Below are 17909 nucleotides of genomic sequence, written 5' to 3' on the forward strand. Positions count from 1 at the left end.
ATCTAATTGTTTCTATTCCATTAATACGATTTAATAATACATCTCCCCGAGACCTTGATCTATTCCAAGAGACTCGCCTCTCTCAATTAGTATGTATACTAATAATTAACATTCATCCTGTTACTACTGTTTATAAATTCGTTATTACAACCTTGGAGTTTCTAAGGGGTCGTCCAAATAGAACAGGAATGCGCGACCATCGCAAGTTTTCGAATTTTATTCACGAAAATGCGATTAAAAAAATATCTCTCGTCTTCAAGTTTCATCAACTAGTGTCTAAGATCAATCCATGATAGTCTACTGCTGGGCTTTGGGCTCCGAAAACACAGTACCCTTAGTATGAGTTTGCTTTACGTTTAAAGTAATTGAATCTAGAGCTCGTTTGGCAACTATGTTTGGGCGGCTCGAATAAACCAACCAATCAGAGCGCCGAACGCGCTCTCGTTTAAATACTAAGGGTATAGAATAGGGTTTGCCGTCATCGCCATAATTGGCAGGTGAATTTAATCACAATTTTAAAAGTTAGTCAACACTAGTTACTACGACATCTGCGAGAAGAGTAAAGGTCCTTATACAAAAGTGTCAATCTTCTTGTATTCAAACTTCAATTATTATGCACACGATGATCGCATTCCTAAGTTCCGCGCTAAGGACGCTGCCTTAGAGCCAACAATAATAATTCACAATGTTCCTACAAGTCTGCTTCACAACAAATTTGTGAAAGCAGCTGTTTCACAATATTGTGTAAATAATTTAATCTCGAATAGAGCTGTTACGTTTTCGAGTATCGCACAAACTTCTATTTCCTTTGAGTCCTTTTTATACATTTGGTCCTTGAAGACGAATTTGGTCCTTTATTTAGAAGCTGCACTGCAATTTACTCCTTTATAAATGAAATGCCTCTTAAGTCATATGACACTTTAAGTGTGGGAGTGGCTATGGTTCAGCACAAATACCCCTTCGTCCCTTCCTAATCTCCCCAATTCCCGATTCCCTAACCAACCTAAATTCCTAAATTCCAAAAGGCCGGCAACGCACTTGTAACGCCTCTGGTGTCCATGGGTGGCGGCGATTGCTTACCATCAGGTAATTCGTCTGCTTGTTTACCGGCTTATACCAAAAAGACACTTGCAGGATATAAATATAAGACATTTGTGTTTCGGTTCATGAGATCATAAATACTACTTTCTGCTTCTCTTTGGAACTTCACTACTTAATATTATACAAACCCTAACTGGCCATAAATCTAGTCCATTTCTTGAAGGAATCAACATCTAACCATAATTAAAAGTTCTCAAAAAAAAGACAGCTACTTTAATATAACATTAATTCAACACTAAACTAAACGTAGTAAATAACTCGTCTAATTCATAAATACTTCCCATACTAACTCACAACACACCAGGTCTTCAGACCCAATTAGAACTAGAATTTAGCTAAAACACCGCATTATTTAAATGAAACGTTTAAATTAGAAAATTCTACAGTAAATTACAGGGTAAATTACTGTCGGTGGTTGGTGTAACCCCAAAATGACGAAGAGGTGTTATCATACAAATTAGTTTGAAAATTTAACACATTACAACGGGGAAATTCATCTTGCCGAAAGGCTCGTCCTTAATCTGCGGAGGCCACAGAAGCGTTTTAGGGTTGTTTGTTATATTTTAAATATTTTGATAAAATTTTGCGTTTATTTATTTAGATTTTTTTTGTTTGAGCTTTTGTGCTAGTTTTTGTCTAAGTGGAAAAATCTATTTCGTTTTTGCTGAGTTAGAAATTGTTTGATAATAATTACTAGTATTAAGGAATTAATTTAATTACCTGATACCAATATTTTAATATTTTGAAGATAGGACAAGCAAGCGTGTAACTACTGTACAGGCTAATTAGCTATTACTAGCGGCATCGCCTTCTTCGTCCTCGTCATTCCCGTGGGATAAAAAGTGACCTATGTGCTATCCCAGATCATAATCCCCCCAAATTTTCGCTTCATTTTCTTACAGTTTCTAAATGACAAAAAATATTGAATCAAACATAATTCTTTGACGTCGATGCTGACGAATTTGTGGATGCTTTGTAAATAGTAAATAATTTTGAGTTTTCTTTATTTTTTAAGTTTTTTTAGTTTAATGTTGCAACGTCACGCCTTTTATCTCTGAAAGGGTAGGCAGAGGTGCATATTACGACACGTAATGTCGCTAAACAATGTACACCCACTTTCACTATTTGTGTTATAAGTCCCATGTAATAGGGAGTGAGCCTGTTTTCTACTTTAGTTGCAAATATTATGTAGTAGTTAGTACTTTTTAAACATACCACATTTTAAGGTCCGTTACATCCAGAGAACACGTACGTATAGGTACCATAAAATAACTGATAGAACAACATAAGCCCGTTAGCAACGCAACTTGTACAATTTAGGCAGCCGCCTGTATTGTGGAAACTTAGCCGAACACATTACGTAAGTCATTTAGGTAAAATATTCGCGATTATGTAAATACCTAGTATGTGGATTAGCTGTAGTTGAACCTTGTGTATTTTAGGTATATAACTTCAAATAATTAGCAAGGTTATGTTTGTTTAATGTTCTTATATTAAATTTTTAGGTCTTAAGTTGTTCCTGTTATATTTTTTATAATACTCAAATTATTAATCTATAATATAAAAATAAGTCGGGTTTTCCTTCCTGACGCTATAACTCCAGAACGCATGAACCAATTTCCAAGGTTTTGTATTCGTTGGAAAGGTCTCGATCTCCGTGAGGTTTATAGAAAAAACAAATAATTCAAAAGCCTTAACTCTGCCACAAGTCATTATTGTACGCGGACGAAGTCGCGGGAAATTGCTAGTTAATTATTAAATTAGAAAACTTTTTAGTGTACCGCCCGCATGCTCATACTCTGAATTATAATTTTAAGTGACCATGTTTTCTTGTATCTTTAGTGATTAGTATTATTTTTATAAATCTTAAATCTTTAGATAATGAAATCGATTTATTTATAAAGGATTTCTCTTAATGTTTTGTAGTTGATTTAATCTTCCAACCAAGTGCAACTGCTTTCAGAATTGTGTTTCATTTGGAAACACAATTCTGACATTCATTCATTCGCGGTTCATTCGCACCGACCAATAAGAGCGAAAGCGCTCTTGTTTCGTTTTTGTTCAACATTAAACCAAACTCATACTAAGGGTGCAGGTTATATAACGTGTAATAATACAGGTTATATATAAAAAACTAGTGAAAACTTAGTATATCTATAACCATCATACAACACACATCAACAGCCTACAAGTATCCACTGCTGTCCAAAAACCTCTTCTCACACGGAGAAAGTTTGAGCATTAATCACCACCTATACATAACACCTATTACCAACTTCTTCAAAGGAACATCACACGTCATCCTCTGGTACCTAATTTCAAAGAAAATCGTCCCACAAGGACAGTTCCGTCCAAACACCCTTTAAACAGATTAGTAGCGAGATAACCTCCACCATTAAAGCTGTGTACAGGATGTTCCAACGCCTAGATTTTAACGAGCCCAGTTAATATCAAAGAGATGTGGTGATATGTTTATATGTAGTGTATATGTATGTATGTATGAAAGATGTGTTGAACACTAATTTAAGATAAACATCTTTCTTGTTTCCGCTGTAACGCTTTGATATTCATTCGCTGTTCATTTTGAAAGGTAGTTGTATATAATCGGTAGATTGGACTGTTTTTCTTCGAAAAGTTATGCAGATTTGTGCGTAGTGTTCGTGTTACAGTAGATGTTATAGAGTACTCGTATAAAATATTTTATGCATTAGGCAACGGTTCACGTCGCGAGAAACACTCCAGGCTTGACGATCTCCGGTCACCGTAAGTGAGGGTCTGTGGAGGTAGCTTACCGCCCGACCAGAACCAGACCCGTGCATATGGCGCGTCGCGTTCTGCGCACGCACCATCCAACCACCACAGGTGTAATAAACCTAAACCACTAGTTGCCTAACTAGTTACCCGGGCTCCAGCTTGAAAAGCAGGAATAGGAAGGGGGGTGCATAAAATTTGGTCAAAAACCTAGGCTATTTTTAATTAAGATCAGTTATCAATTTTATTCTATTAATATTTTCCGTATACTTTATACTCACAGTATTCCAAAATACAAAACCATTCTACGTAAGTATACACAATCAGTTGTGGAGATTGTTATCCGTATCTCCATCCCGGATATGTGGTCAATTAGCAAGATCTTAGAACATTAGCTGCGGTACATCTTAATAGTCCACAGGGTCGCGGCCAATCTTGATGGGGGACACTTTCTGTGTTAATTGAGCGAAAGCAGATAACAGGTTGGGACATTAATTGTTAGGGAACTCTGTGTGTTCCTGACTTTAGTCTGTTGAAGGGGAAAAGAGTTATGAGTGTGTAGATAGCAATAAAACATGATGTTCAGAATGTTAGAAGAGATAGTTCTATGGGTAAGTCGTTTTACTTGTAGTCAAAAGTGCCACTGCAACGGTCATCATACTAGCCGCGAAAGACTTAAGGGTCTGCTAGCTTGAAGAGCAGGAGTAGGAACGAGGTAGTTTTTATAGTCAGTAAGAGTCTGACACTCCCTCTCCCCTCGCCCAAGGCGAGAAAAGTAATTGGATAATTGTCCCCCCTCAAAAAGAGATTGACACTATGAAGTGACTAAATGATTTTCCTCCCCCAAAAAACGTCATGTGATACAAATTATATTCGATGTGATAAAAAAGAACTACTGATCTGGAAACTTTGGTTTTATTCTAAGGTGGTGCGAAACACAGAACAGCAAGTAAGATAAAATGCGAAAGTGTATTTTCAAATTGTTTAAAATTTCCATTAACTTTGTTTAAAGTCTTCTTCAGTCGCAAAATAAAATTATATTTTACCACCCTATGTGTGTAGTAGTCATACATAAATAAAAATGAATTAAAGAAAGTTACAAAGAAATAAACTAAACCTGTCCGAATTAATTTGTTTTCACGAAATAAAATAACCGTAAAATATCACTTTATCTTCTTACGTCTTTAATTAAACTTAGAAAATTAGAATTAAAGGGCAAAAGTAGAAAATAAATCTCAAAATAGACTTTAAGTAGGCGACATTAATTCCAAAATAGCCCAATACGAAGGATTTATTTACGTTTCAAATCGAGTTTGTTATCAAACATGTGAGTTTAATGCTTAATCGTCTAAATATAAGGTTCAGGTTACATTGGTAGCGAATAGCGAATAGAAATGAAATTATGTGATTGGACTGATTTGTCGTTTTTTATAGAAAAGAGGACAAAAGAAGAAGAAAAAGAAGAGAAGAGTTAAAGATCGAAGTTTAAAAAGTTAATCATAAATCGCTTATGACGTTTTGACAGCGACCGGGCAGCTGACCTTTGGTAGGTCAGCTGCAAACTCTCTTATATGTATAAAGCAATGGACTGTTATGTCGTGGTGGACTAAGGGGTTTAAGGTTTAAGACTCTTCCTGCATAAGAGTGCGAAAACTATCAACGGTAAGCACCAAAGTGACTTTACCGAGTCATATGTACTTTCTAGGATTATTTTAAGGCCGGCTCCTCTGGTGTTTGCGCGAATGCTCACCATCAGGTGATCCATATTATGCCTTTACCATTAAAAAATGTATTCTACTATAGCGTCACTGCGTCACCGCATGGTTTACATGCTTATATGAGTATTATTAACTTGAAGCAAATTCTAACGCACGTAGACACATAAATAACATTTTTAACTAGGTTTATAAAGTCCGCCCACAACCTGACAGTTTCCTAAGTTAGATTACTAACCAGACATTGTCTAGTGCATTGCGTAGGCGAGCTAAGTCTAGACTAGAACGAATTCTATAAAGCTAGCCAATTTGTAATAGTCTAGTTCAGCGGTTCTCAAATATTTGTACCACCCGCTACCTGACCCATTAAATCAAAATACTTTCTCACCTTGTTTTTTTTTATATTCTTTAGAGAACAGAGAGTTAAGATCTTTATACATATAGGAGGGTCTTCAGACCAAAATGAGCAACGGCGGAACGGCGATGGTCGGAATGGAATCATGAACAAAATATGGAAACAGGGACTACGTCATTTTTAACAAAAACCTGTTAAATCTGATTCTAAATCTGCCAATTATGGCCACCTTTTATAAAGGAGGCCCCTGTCAATTTAGTCAAGAAGAAACAGTACAAAAATATTTGGGAAACACTGGTCTACTCTCAAATGAAGGCATTTCATAGTTCTCTAGTTTAAAATTGTTTAGTAGTACAGTCGCACATTAAATTGTCAACAGAGTTTTAACTCTGTAGCTTTGTTATTAGAGTTGAAAATACATGAATGGTTTTTGATGGATTAGGGTAGGTTGATGTGCTGCTATTTTAATTGTAAAAGGGTTAAGTTAAGTGTATCTTTGTCGTTTGTTTGATTGAAAGTGCTAGTGGAAATAATTGCGTTCGTATTTGGATGATTTATTTTGTTTCGTTTAATTTATATTGGATTAGGTTTTAGCTCAATGTCTTTGTTCGGCCATAAAAATAAAGTACTTATCTCTTTTATTATTTTTAAAACATCATCAAACAATTCAAACATTCTATCCCCGAATGGGTGGTCAGAGGTACACATTACTGCACGTAATGTCACTGTACAATGTACAACCACTTTTCACTATTTGTGTTATAGGTCCTATGTAATAGAGGGTGAGCCTATTGCCATATACATATACTGGGTACAATTCCAGACTCCGTACTACTACTTAGGTATTTTCGAAAAACCCGCTCAGCTCAGCGATTCTTTGCTCATCCTGTGAATCAAACCCGAGACCCATTGCCGCATTTGCGACCACTCGATCAACGAGGCCTTTTTAGAACTGTTTTAAATTTAAATGCATATATTTTTGTAAATATTTTTTTTAATATTTAAAGAGAAGGTTGTCAGAAAGTCAATGAATGTTGCGCTCGACAGGTGTCTTCTTTAAAAAGCAACATGAATATTTAATTTTAGTGTTTGGTTTTACGACTAGACGTAACTTGTTTTAACCAAACAAGGTTCACCTAAGTAACGTAGTAGATCACATTTTTATCTTGAAGAAGTAAAATATTGCTTGTATGTATACATTGTATTATTAATATCCTACCCCTATGACTGCCTAGCGGGTTACCGGGACTCCGCCTCAAAGAGCCATCAGACCACCACAGATGGGGCCCAGTAGGGCTGATGCCTGATCTGGAGCTGCGGACTATCTGGCGGGTTTACGGGGGCTCCGGTTCGAAAAGCAGGAGTAGGAACGGGGTGGCTTTTAGTCAGTAAGAGTCTGAAACTCCCTCTCGCCTCGCTTAAGGTGACAGAAGACATTGGATGAATATCCCCCCTCAAAAAAAAACCCCTATAACTCTCTACTGACTCTAAGAAATTAATAAACATGGTAAATATCCTGTTTCAAGTACTAATGATAACTGTATTGTTTTATAAACTACAACACAACAAAATACCTTCTTGTAGAAGTATTACTGTAGTTTTACTCATCATTTCTTTATAACATGATGCCAATGGTGTAAAGAACACAACACGCGAGCAGTATGACCGGGTCGTCGCCGTATTAACCGGTTGATCGAGTGATCCACTGCTATCCCAACGGACTATAAGGGATCCACGGATCATTTAGTTATATTTATAAGCTTAGCACATAAGGATATCTTGTATAGACTTTTTCTATATCATTTTTATTCTTCTCCATAATTTTTATGAGATGCTATTTATATTGACTGTATTATTAATGCATTGGCTAGAGGAACGTACGCAACTCATTGTGTTGTAGGCTCTACGAAACAATAAGGTAGATGACTAATTTTTAATTTAATGTTCGTCTTGTATTTTTTTTAAATACGTGTCTAACATAACAGAATATTTAAAAAACAGTACAAAATCGTCGTGATAGCCGCCATTATACTAAGTTAATCGAGTGATCCATTCCTATCCCAGTGGACCAAAGAACTCTCAGATCATTTAGTTATATTTATAAGATCGTAACTAACACCACAATTAACCACCCTCTTTTGTATTTTTCCTCAAGTTACCATGGAATTGGGTGACCTCAATTCTTGTTGCAATTAATGGGGTTTAGGGTGGTTAAGTGTATTTATTTCATGCGTTTCTGAGGCGTGTCGTGTCGTAGTGGCCCGGAGATTTACAACGCCCGCTTATAAATGAGAGTGCAGTTTCGGAATCTACCAACGGCAAGTAGCAATGTGACTTTTTCCGAGTCATTCGTACTTTCTAAGATTATTTAGATTTTAGACACCACTGACAAATGGTTAAGGAAAATATAGAGAGGAAACCTGGGCTATAATATTGCCAACCCGTATTAAGCAAGCGTGGTGATTAATACTCAAACCTTCTCGATGTGAGAGGAAGCCTTTGACCAGTATTGACTGTTGATGTGATGTGTGAGAAGAACAAAAGTTATTACATTTACGGTATTTTATTATTATTTATTATCTGCATAATTACAATGCGATGGTGCCTTGAATTCGGTAATTTCTAATTAAATACAGGAGGCAAATGAAATAAAAACATTTGCCATTATAAAATTAAAGTAAAATTCAAAACCTTGTTTTCATTTTTACGATGTTTCATGAATCCGAATACTATTGGAACGCCGTTAGAGCCAACACATATTTCAGGAAGTATTGAGTTCCAAGCTCCGAAGCTGTCCGAAACTAGTGATAGATTGGTGCCCCGTGACCTCGGACCTTAGAGGGATAATACAATGACCTCCTCATGTTTTATTGAAACAACAAGGATGTGATAAAAACGTTTTATTTGACTCTAATTTTGAAATATCACAAAGTTGCAAATCGAATGCTAATTAATCGAATATATCTATTTCAATTTGTTTTGGTCAGGAGAAGGGAAAGTAAGTAATTAATAAATACATCACTGCAAACCGTATAGAAAACTGTTTAAGTGACGAGGAGGGCTCTTTAGGAGGCTGAGGGTGCTTTTCCACCAAAGATGTGCTATGCTACTTTGCTGTAGATGCGTTTAGCTTCCACCAATCATATTCGTACACATAGCTTATCACTGGTGGCAGCACGAACTCAATCAAGCTATATTTTTTATAGTATGGAACGTGCGTGCTATGGATGGATGGCTTCCCTACTATCGATACATCGCATACACAATCTGCGCATCTTCTTAGCATACCTACATAGCACATCTCTGGTGGAAAAGCATTCTGATAATGATGACAAAACGCAGTAACGTACGTCACAACCTCACCCTGGTATTAAGTGAGAGGGCGCCACTTTACCAGTTGAGCCGGCTCATTCAAGTTGTCTACAACAGCCAAGCTGTAGCAACGTTAAAGTAAATTTAGTCAACAGTTCTGAAACTACATGAAAACATCCGCCAATATTAAACCATTAAGTAAGTACTAGGGCAAAAAAAAAGATAAAGAACAAACCTAGGCACTAAAATATTAGCATAACAATAACCAAAAAACTCACATTCATCCAAAAATTCCCAATTCTTATTTCATACAAATCAGGCTAAGCAAATACTGACCACTAAGTTGATATAGTAAGCTGATACAATTGCTTACGCGGCAAACTTTGTTTTCTTACAAATATACGAATAAATTAGGATTCCACATAACTCACTGTTGACCCAAGCGAAGGGGCGATTGAATGGAATTTATTGACGTAATCAAATAACAAACAAATTCTCTTTGGATGTCCGACGAAATGGTGTGATCAGATTGTATGTATGTATATATTTTATCTATGTGCTACGTTTTCTTTGAGGCTTTTTTCTTTGATAAAATTATAATTGAAAAATTGAAATTATCTAATGACTTCTCCCGCCTTGAGTGAGACAAGAGAGAGTATCTCGTACTGACTAAAAACCCTCCTGTTCCTACTCCTGCTCTTTTGGCTAGAGCCCGGGCAATGCGTCAGCTCTTCCGCAGTACAGTATCGGGCATCAATCCTACCCTCATACCACTCGAAACTCCCATATCCTGTTAACACCTATGTCAGGTGATAGGTGAGGACGACGTAACGTCTCTCAAACCACTCCTCAAAGAGGAACTTACCACTGCAATAACAGCGAGCCCATTTCTTTGAGGCTTTGTCAGTGTTAAATTATTAAATATATTGTAATGATAGTCGTCATTGTTATATTTTTTCAGTATACTTGTTTACCATTATCGTTATCAAATACGTCTACGGTACATAAAAATCTTATATTTTAAAGGCTTTTACCATAATTAGCAGACAACTACGGCACAAAACCTTTAATCTTAAAGTTCGTTTATCTTCAATCTGTAGTTAAAGTCGTAAATTGGCGCCCACCGTGGGCTTAGTGCTCTATTTCAATCTACATAGAAAATTCAAAATCGAATAGTTTTATAATATTTTGCGCAATGCCGAATTACCATCACGGCTATTATAAATACATTATTTAGAATCTTTCAACCGATTACTTGAAAATTGAATTAGGTACATTTAAACACTAAGTTTCATTGAACACAAAAACTTAAATTACATTAAAGTGTAACAAGAATGCAACTGAAAGCAGGCTTTCATGAGTCGGCCAGAACAAATTGTAAACTTGTTTCACTGAACTGATTCAATCTAGTTGTCTGAAAGTTTCACTTGATTGTTTAACTTTCAGTTTATCTTTGTTAGTTCAGTCGTTAAGTAATTGTATTTTAACTTGGTTAAGTATAAAGGAATATTCTTTTGTAAAGATCTTTTTTTTTGTGTCGTGGTTTTTTTTAACTTTAAAGTTTGTGTTGAAAATTGTATTGGGTTTTATGATTTGAAATATTTTGTATTATGCGTGGGATGCCTTTTTAGTGTTTATAAGTCGGTAAACGACCTGACGGATCACCTGATGGTAAGCAATGGCTGCCGCCCATGGAAACCCGAAATACCAGAGGCGTTACAAGTGCGTTGTCGGCATTTTGGTGCATAGAATTTAAAGGTTGTGGGGAATCAGGGTAGAGAAGATTGGGCCTTACTCACACAACATAAGCGTTGTTTCAAGTCGGTTTCCTGTGAGGCTGTAATATCATTTCAATCGAACCGGCCCGTTCGTGCCTAAACATGGCTCTCCAACACTTAAACCTTTTTCAACTGCAATCTTCAAAGCGCCTTCAAATTGTGATTATAGCAAATCTAGCTTATATAGAGGAGATTCATACTCCAGCAATAAATTATAGCGGGCTTTTAATACACTAAGAAAAACTAAAATTATATAGGTAACATTAGTTTCATTCGTCGTGGATTCTATTACTGAACAAAATAAATATTTGGTTGTAGGTACTCCGGATCGGGGCGTGTTGAGCTTGTCAGATTTACATATGTTTGTAACCGCTCGTACGATACAAGAGAAAATTCTATTCGCGGGTCGGGAAAGTATATTGTATTTCGAAATTCACACTCCAGAGTACGTATTGTTGCGGACTACATTGTGGGCTTACCGAGGCTCCGGCTCGAAAAGCAGGAGTAGGAACGGGGTGGTTTTTAGTCAGTGAGAGTCTGAATCCCACTTTCACTTCGCCTAAGGCGGGAGAAAACATTGGAAGATCTTCACCCCTCAAAAAAAAAAATAGTACGTATCGTGACACTTGGAAAGGTACAAATAACTATTAAACTTGTTAGTCCATCTCTTTCAAAATGTATAATCATGTTGAAATCAAAAACATTAACTAAATGCCTAACTTCTAAAACTCACTTAAACCCAAATCAGTTTAAACTTATCAGTTAAAATAAACTCGAGTTTGAAAAAGTTAACCCAACAGGGTTTATCTTAACAGGAAACTTTTAATTTTAACAGTTAACGTTTAACAATCGTTCATCTCGAACGCAATTGTATAAAGGACAAACGGGCGACTTAATTCAACTGCATTCTTAATTCAAAAATCTAATTTGTCCTTTTCAAAGGAGGTCGCATAAATCCTCTGCTTTTTCTCAACGCTCTCACAATGACCCACTTCCCATTTTTTTCTTTTTTTTGTATTCAGAATAAGGCAAGCGTGGTTCTCAAGATTTTTTTATTCGGAAAATATGGAATTCGTTATTGAAACCTTATTTATGCTGTCATTGCTGTCTTGAGTGAGTAGAGGGCGTTAGTGTGTTTTTATGGCGGCGGGATTTGAGTTTTCTTCGTGAGCGAATAATGTGTCATTCAAGTAATTGGTGTGGGACTTTACTGACACTGAGAAATGTTTATGTTTGCTACAATAGCCGTATACTTTAGGATTCTGAAAGAAGAAGCCTTTCTTGTCATTCAAAAAGCAGCAGTAGGGCGTTATAGGGGTTGATTATGGGGATGATGATGAATAGTTCTGAGAGAACTAATAAACAATCGATACATTTTTATAATAACTATCGTGAGACATACTAAATTAACTAAAAATCACGGTTTACTCCCATATTTAAATGGAGAAAAGCTTTACTAGTTTCGAGTCACAGAGGGTCTCTTGGTCCAAGGCAGTAGGCTGCGCGACGTCCCCGCGACTGCGCACGCTGTTCATAATGTAGAGTCCCTCTGTGACTCAAAACTAGTAGAGCGTTTCTCTATTACTATGCATACGACATACGTGAGAAAGAAAACCGTAATTTTTAGTTAAACAATATTTACTAGCTTACTAAATCAACAAACAAAATATTAAATAATTTAACAATATTTGCACATTACAATATGCAATTCAGTTAGTATTTAAACAAAGGATTCCGTAGTTGCAAGTGTAGCAGAAGTCAGGGCAAGCTTCCGACATATTTTAATTAAATCAACCAGCTAGGGACGTAACAATAATTAATAGCAAAAGGTAACATGTGCAGGTCACGAAGTTTTTACGACCCAACAAAATATTCATCTACGTGGAAGGTGTTACGGTCTAGTTTTGCATAGCAGAGTGTCTGAGTTTATTTTCGTTGAGGTAACTGTTACTTAGTGTGATGAATTACTGTAATGTTTTTACTTATTAAGAGTTTTTTTTTGTCAAGCTGGGTATTGTTTGGTTTATGGTTTAGTATCTATTTCTCTTATTTCTGTAAAAGGTACACTAAGATATAGGCACCAAAAGGGCTTATACTAGTTCATATATAATTGAAATTATTTTAATGCCTTTTTGTTTAAATCATCTCAAATGTCTATTCCCGGATTGGGCGAGGTGTGAGGAATTTTTACGTGACGTGGTGGTGAAACGTGGTCTTATTCAGGTAACTGTTTGACGAGGAAATCGCCTCGTTTCAAACCATGCTATAGGCTCATATTCATGAGCAGTATTCCGCGACGCGAAACACGACGTGGCGACTGTCGCGCTGCTACTGAGTAAGCCGATAACATAATAATAATTAATCTGAAAACCCAACGTAATAAATACTGTCCGACAGAACTCAAAATCTCGATTGCAAAAATTCAATAAACCAATTCAAAACAAACTTTTCAAAATCTAATAACAATTTTCAAAAGCATCACCTACTATCTACTCTATTTCATGAAATTTTCTCCCGAAGTACCAGGAAAACATAATCGTATAAAGCTGGGGTTGGATCCACGAAGCTACTCCGAACGTAGCCATCTAATTCTGTTGCTGCTGCATCGGATAATCCTAACGAGATTTGCTTCTAAAGGGCTTTAGTGCACTTTTAGTCGAAACACGTTAATAGTTTTAAGTTCAGCTGATGAGGTTTTAGGGGTAATTTTGTTAGCAGTTAATATTGTTGTCATAGTATCGTTGCTTTACTGTTCCTTATGGTGTATTTACCTGAGCTGCAGATTACCTAGCGGGTTTACCGGGGCTCCGCCTCGAAAAGCAGGAGTAGGAACATGGTGGTTTTTAGTCAGTAAGAGTCTGACACTCCCTCTCATCTTGCCCAAGGCGGGAGAAGTCATTGGATGATTTTCCCCTCTAAAAAAAAATTGTGTATAATTACCAGTTTTACCGTGTAGTTCTGTGTTTTGGAATCGAGTATCAATGGCAAACGTTATATTGGTTTAAAATTAAGAATAATTCCCAGATTCAGAATCCGCCAAACACTCTCTACAAAAATAACCTTAATTTAATAACACTTGACTGTTATCTGCACTTTTATTGGCATTACAGTATTAGTCATAAAAAAGTGCAAAAACATTTCAAATAATTGGGTCGAGAGTCCAAAATATTCCATAATCCATTCGGATTACTGAATAACTGAATACTACCCAGATATTTTCCATTCACAATACACGTTGGTGATCTACATACGTCATACTATGATTCTGCATTATTTTATTATCTGTAACGGTTATCTAGTTTATCTCAGGTGCTATTTTAGTCCACTTTACTTAATTAACCAGTGTTGACAGCCAGTTATTCAGTTATACGATTAGTTAGCACAGTGAATTTGCACCTATGTTAATATGTAGGCCAGTTTTGTTTTTTGGTAAAGCCGGTAAACGAGCAGACGGATCACCTGATGGTAAGCGATCGCCGCTGCCGATGGACACCTGAAACACCAGAGGCTTTACAAGTGCGTTGTCGGCTTTTTGAGGGTTAGGAATTTAAGAGATGGGGATTGGAAAAGAAGTAATTAACAGTATACATAATTTTGTTTTGTCACATTATCTGTGCGTTTACATTATCGGCTCATCAGCCTCTTTAAGTAATTCTGTTCTATTGTAAACGGTTGATACAAACAAAACCGACGAAGACGACAGAAACAACGCTTGTGAATGTAAGTGAGGTTCCTGAATGCCCAATTACTCCCCTTCCCAATCTTACAAGTCCCTGATTCCCCAACAACCCTTAAATTCTTACCTCCCAAAAGGCCAGCAACGCACTTGTAACGCCTCTGGTGTTTTGGGTGTTTAGAAGCTAGTTCTTAATAAGCCTAATAAATCATGAGCTAAAAACTAATAACAAACAAATACATACATACATACATATCATACTCCCCTCAAAACCAAAATCGCTATGTTATAGTTACTCACTATTCCCTCCACAACACAATTGAGATAGCACTCAGATTTATAGATTTTGGTAGCTCGCCCGCTCCTTGTTTGAATGCCATCCAGAGATATAAATCACTGTTAACTGTTCTATGTACATGTACACAATAATTCCCAAAACAATTTTGGAAAGTGTAGTTGACAATAATTTCTAAAACACTAACTGTAACTAACTTAATTTTTAAAGAAAATTCTTCGTTGATATATTTAGTTCTATTATGCTTCTGTGGACAAGGAGTACTTGAAGTTTCATTTAAATCTTATGAGTGATCTCTATACTGTATAAGTGACACCTAAGTTATACAAGTTAGGGGTTAGTTTAGATGCTACGTCACGTTACTTTTAATTAAGAAATAAGTCAAAGGTGATTTGTGAAAACAGCCGTAAGTCAATAGTAAAGAAAAAACACGCAAATCGGTCATATACATAGGAAAAATAACATATACCAGCCGAATTGATAACCATCTCCTTTTTAGGAATACGGTTAGATAAAAAGTGAGAGAGAGAGAAAGAGCATGTCATAAGACGATATTATATCTAAGTCTAAGCTAAATAAACCTAGAAGGTTAAATATCTTTTAGTCCTACAAACAATATAAGACCGAGGAAAACGCGTAGAAAATACATGAGACCCATATGCCATTCTGTAGGAAAAACGTAGTAGTGTGTGTTGCTACCTACTTACACAGTTGCCGATAGTTAGACACGCACGGGTAAAGTTTGCGGGTTCACGTACCATTGCACTAAGAGGATCTGGTATAAACTGGTTTATATATGTATATACATACATAGATACATATATGTTACATATAGGTACTTTCCATTTAGATATTTCTTTATATACAAAATTGTTTTAGTCTTACGCGGTAGCTGTTGAATGCGTGATTATGGTGAATTTAATCGTTTGGCGTAGGCAATTTGATCAACAATAATAAAGCTAAACTCTATATCTACTAGTTCAATTTGAAAGATTATTTTTGTGTTGGATCATCCATTTTATTTTATTTATTTATTTATTTGAATAGAACGGTACAAACCAATAACACTATTCAATACCTTACAAAAATTTAAAAAATATAAAATTTAGAAACTTAATATAAATATTAATTATTAAATATTCATTCATCCATCTCTTTCGCAAAACTTCAAGCATTCCGACAAAAATAATCTTCTTTCACTCGAAAACACGTCACACTCTGGCTTTGAATCCAGGAATCGGTTTAAAAGTTTCATAGTGCGCGGTAACGGAGACTTAGCCCTACTGACTTTTCTGCAAGATGGTATAGCGAACAACTGGTGCTTTCTGTTGCGACAGTAATTGTCAGGAGCAAAAATCCTGAGGAACTCATTATGCAGTTCAGGAGCGTCAATATGACCGTGGATAATCTTGTAAATGATTAAAATTTATCAAGGAATGTTATAGGGTACACTATGGATGCATTAAAGTGATTTGATTTGATTTGGTATAAAACATTACGCCACGACTAATAGGAGCAAAGTGGGTGAAACCGCGGAGAAGTAACTAGTAATGAATATGCTACCAATACAAACAGAGGACTGTAAAGGAGACTATAAAATAAAATTATGAAGACATATTAAAGCACTGACATATTCCAAATAACTTCTGATAAAATTCCATACTTTATACCATTACTTAGTATTCTGAAAATAGGTAAAAACATCTCAATTCCAAGAAATTGTTCGAATGGGAATTCTATTCCAAGAAAGTTTTAGAAATCCGAAATGGCTTTGAATTAATTACAAATTTATAGAAAACGCAATAATGGAGTCAGCTATCTGTACACAGTACCTATACAATTGCAAATACTTAAGTAAGTAATTCTGGTATTGTCATTTAAGCAAGAAAAATATTCATACCACGACGATAGCACCTGATGGTAAGTGGTTACCGTGGCCTATGAACGCTTTACTGACCCCATTTTTTTTAAGAGACTTCCAATGACTTTTCTCGCTCTGGGCGGCTTTTATTGACTAAAAACCACCCCGTTCCTACTCCTGCTTTTCGAGTCAGAGCCCCGGTAACCCACTAGGCAGTTCGCAGCTCCGGGTCGGCATCAGCCCTGCTGAGCCCCATCTGTAGTGGTCTGATGGCTCTTTGAGACCAATGTAAAAAATCTTAGTAATCGTATTCTCTTTGCTAAGTACAAAATAACTTTCCAACACATTTGAAATCATACAATATTTCTACTCAATCAACGCATCGCCTGTTGTTTATATATACGAGTAAAAAAAGTAAATAACCAGGCTCCATATATCTCTCTCATACACCTGTTAAACTTTAAAACTATTCATTAGCCGAACGATCAAAGAAAACTCTTTGGAAACTAGGACATACATTATATACAAACGCTACCTAGCTTACATACATAGTTATAATCATCGCCATTGAAACAGTTGTATATGATTTCAAAGTTAAACTGTTCCAATACTGGGCAAAGGCCTACGAATCAGGCATTAATCACCACAATGAGCAATATTAATCACCATAATGAGTTATGCTAATCACCATAACGAGCGAATCTTAATCACCGGAGTGAGTATTACTCAACACGCTTGCTCAAAACAGATTGACAGTGTCAAACTTATAATTGTTGTTGTTTGAAGCTCGTGATCAGAGATCATTAACCCTATATTGTGAACAACGCCCAAAGGAATTAAGATTCCGTATGAGACAAGGCTTTTGCATTTACTCTTACGACGTTCTAATTACTTTTAATTTGAAGATGTGTGAGTTTTGGTATTAAAAGTACATATAAGAGGGTGAAGAAATTCTGTCTTTTTACCGTGTTATGTCTGTGATAGTATTACCTATCTGATTATTTTCACAGTTTATGTTTTAAGTAACGATCGACTCTATTTTCTTTCGTAGTTAATATTGATTTA

The 17909-nt window shown here is 36.1% G+C and overlaps 1 protein-coding gene across 2 annotated transcripts in view; it reads right to left on the reverse strand.

The window, feature by feature from the left end:
* Positions 1-17909, reverse strand: part of LOC118270299 (thyrotropin-releasing hormone receptor) — a 117077-nt gene that overhangs the window by 47489 nt on the left and 51679 nt on the right. The window lies entirely within an intron of this gene.

Source organism: Spodoptera frugiperda, chromosome 13 (genome assembly GCF_023101765.2).
Source record: "Spodoptera frugiperda isolate SF20-4 chromosome 13, AGI-APGP_CSIRO_Sfru_2.0, whole genome shotgun sequence".
Classification (NCBI taxonomy): Eukaryota; Metazoa; Arthropoda; class Insecta; order Lepidoptera; family Noctuidae; genus Spodoptera; species Spodoptera frugiperda.